This window comes from Gadus macrocephalus, chromosome 12 (genome assembly GCF_031168955.1).
Source record: "Gadus macrocephalus chromosome 12, ASM3116895v1".
Classification (NCBI taxonomy): Eukaryota; Metazoa; Chordata; class Actinopteri; order Gadiformes; family Gadidae; genus Gadus; species Gadus macrocephalus.
In genome coordinates this window covers 11482809-11489336 of record NC_082393.1, presented here as the reverse complement: position 1 = coordinate 11489336, position 6528 = coordinate 11482809, and the positions used below count along the sequence as shown (strand labels likewise).

Genomic DNA, 6528 nt, shown 5'->3' with positions numbered 1-6528 from the left:
GATTCAGTGGGCTCGTCTGAACAACCATTCACCGAACTGACCGCTTCTAAACTCGTGCACGAGAATTGACGTAATACATAGCAACGGCGCGTCACTTAGTTCACTCTTTGTGATTTATCCTTAGTAAGAGTAGGTCTCAGCGGCTTTGTGAATAACTTTTAAGAAAAAACTCCTACGTAAAATGTTTTAGCACGAGTTAGGAGCACTCCTAGCGGTAAGATAAAATGCTTTGTGAATACAGCCCCAGATTTAGAGGCACTCAAACCACAAGATGGAACTGGCGGTCTGAACAAAAGGGAATAACAAAACCCGAATTGGGCGTTGCTACTGTCCCAGGTCAGAGACCATGCAGTCTTCACAAAAGACAAGATGGCGTCTACCGTCCTGCAGAACAGATTTAGAGGCACTCAAACCACAAGATGGAACTGGTGGTCTGAACAAAAGGGAATAACAAAACGCGTCAATCACCTTTTCCAAGAGAGAGAGAGAGAGAGAGAGAGAGAGAGAGAGAGAGAGAGAGAGAGAGAGGGGGAGGGAGGGAGGGTGTAACACTCGAGCTGGGCACCCCGCCGTTCTTGTTCTATGCCAGACCAAGCGGTCCTTACACAAAGCAAGATGGCGTCTATTGGCCTACTGAAACGTGTCAGAGGTTCCCAGACTACAAAGATGGCGCTGGCGTTTGTAACAAAAGAAACCTTCGTCAACAAAACGCGCCGTCCCTTTAAACACCGAAACCACGTGCTTCACCCAATGCTCGCGTAACAAACAAAGTGTGTCGCAAATTGACCTAGATATTATTTGGTCAAACGCACTGTATTGGATTAAGTAGACTATCCGACCAGTTTGCACCCCTCCGTAACGGCGATCAACGGTTATAGTCGGTTATAAATAACACTTTAGTGAGTACTTCGTCCCCTCACTATTTAACAATCAAACCGCAATAATTCAACAGTGCACACTTAGTCCCTCCACTATTTAACAATTAAAACCGCTGTAACACAAAAGTGAGTACTTCGTCCCCTCACTATTTGACAATTAAACCGCATGTAATATGTCTCCAACACGGTACAAACATTAGATCTAGATGTGAGTGGATACCTTCTATCTACAGTCCCATAAAAAACACACTTCTGGCCCCTTGCTCCTTGAATATAATTATTTAATTAAATCTGTTAGCGTTGTCCGCGGCCGTCCAAGTACAAGGCTGTTATGATTTTCAACCCGAGGCCCGAAACCACGGAGCCCCGCGACCAGACGGAGGCACTACAAGCTCTTCACCTAAATGTCCTTATAACTAATTCTATTGCAGATTCAATCTTTAAGACAATGGGTTCTGCTTACCTAATACGTGTGTGGCCTGCGAAGAGCTTGTTTTGCGTCTCGGTGGCCGCGTGTGTCCGAGTTCCGGTCCCGGTACTTCCCAAGAACGTACAGGGTCACCAAATTGCAGCATTCTTCAAAGAAAGTAGTCCAATCTGGATCGTTAAAGTATTTCGGTATGGTAACTATGGAGCAAAAGGAGGGGAAGCGTGTCTAACACGTGCTGAGCGACTCCCAGCTGACCAAATCTTTAACCCTTAAGCATAGACGGATTATGACATATCGGGCCCCTGGGCACGTGGACTCCACAGCCCCCCCCCCCCCCCCCCCCCTTCCAACATAAACTCACGCACCTAGAATACACACACACTTATTGGCGACAATAAGTCATTGGCCTATACCTGCAACTCAGCAGGATTTGTAGCACAGGAAAGGCAACCTCACAATAATTATTACAAATAAATGCATCTCTATTTAACCAAAACAGGATAAAAAATATATATAATTGATGACATTTTTGGCGATTTGAACGAATTTCGAATGCACGGCTTTCAACCACAAATAAAAACGACTTAAAGCAACTCAATACGAACAGTTCCTTACATTAATTGACAGTGATGCATTTCACCTATGAAATGCATTTTTTTCGGGCTCTGTTCCGTGCGAAATCCTCCACGATGTCTGGTGGTGGTAGCAGCACGTTAATATTTTTGCCAGCTCGTTGCTCTTCATCTCACGTAGCAACAGGCTCCTGAGTTTCTACAGTAGATTATATGGTTTTTTAAAAAAAATTGGGAAACACGAGGTACATTTTGCAAGGCGGCAGTTTCTCTTGTTTCTTTTTCTTTTTTTAATTTTCGCTTCAACACTCCACTTGAGTTCGCCGTTGCTCCATGTTTAAATGACAGTGACTTGTTCGTGACCGGTCTCAAATTCACAAACTGAAATAGTGCCCCCTAGTGATCTTGTGATTAATTTATTTACTCAGTAGTAATAGGCCTACTATTGCTGTTTTCGCTTGAATTTTTGTATTTCTCTACTGATTGCTTCGACAATGCAACATTAAAAGTTACTAAGAGTGGGGCCCTGGGCCCCACTCTTAGTAACTTGTGGGGCCCTGGGCCCCACTGTTAGTAACTTGTGGGGCCCTGGGCCCAGGGGCGGACTGGGACAAAAAATCGGCCCGGGCATTTTGAACCAGACCGGCCCACTAAATTCGATAACACACCTTTTCAGTCTTTTTGGTCTCTCGAATGTCTACACCAACCAGGCTTTTAGCTAGCAGGGCGTCTGCCCTATAGTCTACTAAAAAATAAGAAGAAATGGGACGCCCTACTTTTAGGCAGGACGGCCTAAAGACGCCCTATTTTTCTCCCGTTTTACCTGTTAACTTGGCTGAATGTGATCAAAGTTCACCATTTCAGTCGCTTCAGTGCCCTAGCGAAGTCTAGAATCATACATATGCCCTGCCAATTAGAAAATAGCATTGCTGTATTCCCGCTACAACAACGTTACATCATGATTCCAACGAAACATTGATTCACGGGCTCGCATAAGCTACAGAAGACAGCTGTCTCACCGCACGTCACTGAACCTACTACTTTATGAGTTCAACAAGAGTTTGTGTGTTAAGGTGGTGGTCTTAGTTAATCTAAATTCAATACAATACAATATACATCATACACTTTAAAGTTGTGTAGAAAGTTGTTTCTTTTTGTTAAAGTTGTTACTTGAATTTTGTACCTTGTTGCCTAGTTTCAGTTACACTCACTGTTATTATGTATTAAATTACTAAACATATAAATAAATCAGTGTAATTGTAATATTACCTAAAAACTATCAAGTGCTGTACAAAAAATCCTACTGTGCAACTATTTTCCACATACCTTAAGCCATGCAATGAGTTAAAATCAATCAGTGAGAGTGGACGCATTATACACTTCCAAAAGGTGTTATTTATTAACAAAAAAAGTATACTCCACGTCCATCACAGTAATGGGTAGAGTTCATCCGACTGGGTGTGTACCTGCGTTTAATAGAAGACAAAGACGAAAAATAGAAGACAAAGACAAAGAATAGAGAAGAGAATAAATGATGGATCAGATGTTACTCTACTGTATCAAGAGTAGTACCCACTAAATTGTGAACTTACCCAGTCAAAAGGGAGCCTACTACTCATCCCACAAACATAGGGTTGGCATTTGGCGTTAGAAGCTATTCTCTAGCACAGGGGTTTTCAACTGGTTTTGTCCCAGCGACCACCATTAGACTATTTTTTCAATTTAACTTCAAAAGTACACGGAGGCTATGCTTAACTGCAAATGCTTGTCAACTTCACGCACGGGACTGTACATTCTGAATAATGCATGGCATGACGTTAGGGCGCAATGCATTAACATTAGCACTTCACAGGCTACCATAGACTGGATATGTGCAAGGCTAAATTATGACAGTGTGAATCTCATTTATAATATTAAACTATTGAATGTGATTTACCGAAAAATACCCCTGGACGGAGTATAGGGCTATCATAATTCGGTATCTGGACCGCGCACCAATAGGCTAACGGGCTAGCCCACCACTCAAACACACAACATTAGAGTGTAGGCTAACGGCTGGCTGTTTCAGAGTAGAGTAGGCTGAGGGCTAGCAACAGCTACAGACTTGTCTTGTATTTACAATGCAAACGAACTTGGCCATAGAACATAGGTCCTAAGTCAAACATATTTTAGAGACGTTTTAATTCATGATCAGTAAGCTTACCGTAGGTCGTTGTATCGTATCGCCACCAGCATCACTGTCATCCACGGGAGCTGAGGATGGCCCTGCCGTGGCAAACATTTCTGATATTTTGCCACATTTGGCAGCATTGGCTTGAAGAGCAAGCCTCTTCTTGTCTCGCAGTTTCTCTGCACCCCCTTTTCTCTTTCTCTCCATTTTGGACTGGAGGATTCTCACGAAACGTGCGTTTCTGTGCACCGACCAAGCTAAAGGTAGAAGGTGTTTTGTGATATGATTGGAAGAGCCCATAGTCAGTACAGAAGACAGCCAATGGGCCGCAGACTAGCGTGCGCGTGTCAAGAATGTCAAGGCCATGGGCCACGCTGAGTTTGTTTACCGTCCTAATGCATTATGTAGGCAGGTCCAAATCGAAAGGGGTTGGTGTTGGGTCAGCCCAGGGGATGTGATTGGGCCAGCCCAGTGTCAATAGGGCCGCTGATGAACTACTTTCGTGGGCCAGCCGGTCAGACCATTATATGAAAAAAAAAATAAAAAAAAATCGGGACTATCGGCCCATATTGCACCTCGGCCCACCGGGCGTTTGCCCGGTATGCCCGACGGCCAGTCCGCCCCTGCCTGGGCCCCACTGTTAGTAACTTGTGGGGCCCTGGGCCCCACTGTTAGTAACTTGTGGGGCCCAGGGCCCCACTGTTAGTAACTTGTGGGGTAGTTAGTAACTCGTGGGGCGGCTCAGTCTACTTCAGTTACTAAAAGTGGGGCTACAGTTACCCCACTGTTAGTAACTTGTGGGGTAGTTAGTAACTGTTAGTAGCCTAACTTGTGGGGCAGCTTGGGCCCCTGGGCATGTGCCCGGTGTGCCCGTGCAGTAATCCACCCATGCCCTTAAGTCTGGGCTGCTAGAAGTTTCTGCCGTCCAACCTCTCTGTCGAGATTGATAGGGTCAAGTGGGCGTGGCCTATATGAAGTGGGCGTGGCCTATGTGACGTATTAGCCTCGCCTTCTTCACCTATCTAAAGGTGCTGCCTTCTGTGGATGGATCAGCCTTCAGTAAGGTCTTGCTCCCCTTGTGGCTATGTACAGTATTTACGGCTTATATGTTCGGTCCTGCTTCCTAGTGGCTGTGTGAGGCTAATACAGCTTGCGTGTTTGAATCTGCTTCCTAGAGGCTATGTGGGGGCAGCTTATGTTCTTAAAATACGTAACAGTTTTATAATAGTAAAAAGAAATCAACATGATCAATATCACGCCCCCCAGGTCATCACACTCTATAGCATATGTACTTTTTCTTTAATTTCCTACCATGCTGAATGGTCCCATCCGGTTTCACTGTGACGGTCTCTGTAGGCGGCTCAGACACAGGCTCAGCCATAGGCTGTTCGGTCGCAGACCATCCACCCCCTTGCTTGGAGATTTCAGGGTTAATGACTGCATGGAGAATCAAGTTTATATTCTCAGGAGTTAAAGCGTTTTGAGCGACCCCCTTTCTCGCCCTTTTATGGGGACTTTGTGGATCCTTTGCCAGAGGTGGGCAGTAGTGATGCGCGAGAGGGCGTTTTTTTAACACCCGCCCCAACCCGACCCAAGACATTTTCCAAACCGCCCCGCCCGACCCGTGGGGAATTCTGAAGCGGCCCGCCCGACCCTCCCAATTTGACCCGCAAAAAAATAAAAATAATAATAACAACAAATAAAATAAAAAGCCTGGGGCTGAGGCTTATGCCTAATTTAACACGTAACTAAATGAGAAGGATTTGCGCTAAATTCGCATTATTGTGAAACTTCAACGGCAGGTCTACATCAAACAACAACAACAACGACAGCTTTACGCAATTATTTATTGAAGAACTGTTAACAAATGCGTGGAAGACATAGCCTATGTCTATCTATGATGTTCCCACAAACAGACACATAGCGCAGGCAATGCACACGCACTAACTCTCAAAACTATCAAAGGCAATGTAGCCGAGTCCTCCTAGAAGTTTTGGCGGTGCAAACAAAAGCTACGGATGGCATGTTGGGATAAACTAACCGGAGCTGTATCTTAAACTATACCATTCTAAAAGGTAACATAATTTTACAAAATATAAAGTGTAGAATAAAATGTGAGGTGGACACCCAGGTTATGTAGCCTAACTCAGACGACTAGCAGGAGTGGGAGCTTTGAGTGCAATAACTTTGTGACAGTGGGATGTATGCAAATGATAAGTTCTGTAGGCTAACGCAAAATTGCGATTTCACCTATGTATTCCAAAAGTTCTGGGTTGCGGGTTTTGGCTTTTTTGACCCGCCCCACCCGAACCCGCGATACTTAGAGAAAACTGCTACCCAACCCACCCGGCCCGCGGGTGCCCGCGGGTAATTGGGTAACCCGCGCATCACTAGTGGGCAGGGTAGAGTCAATCCGCGGCTTGTTCTTTTGAGGTTTTTCTTCGGCAGACGGCCGGCTCCAAGGGCCCACTGTTTTAC

At 45.1% G+C, this 6528-nt stretch overlaps 1 long non-coding RNA gene across 1 annotated transcript; it reads right to left on the bottom strand.

Annotated features, from left to right (window-relative positions):
• Positions 1–3252: 3252 nt before the first annotated feature.
• LOC132469909 (uncharacterized) lies at positions 3253–4591 on the bottom strand. Its single transcript, XR_009528510.1, has 2 exons — positions 4084–4591; positions 3253–3346 (listed from the first exon to the last, which is right to left on the bottom strand). It is a non-coding gene; the product is annotated as an uncharacterized LOC132469909 (long non-coding RNA).
• Between the last annotated feature and the right edge of the window lie 1937 nt (positions 4592–6528).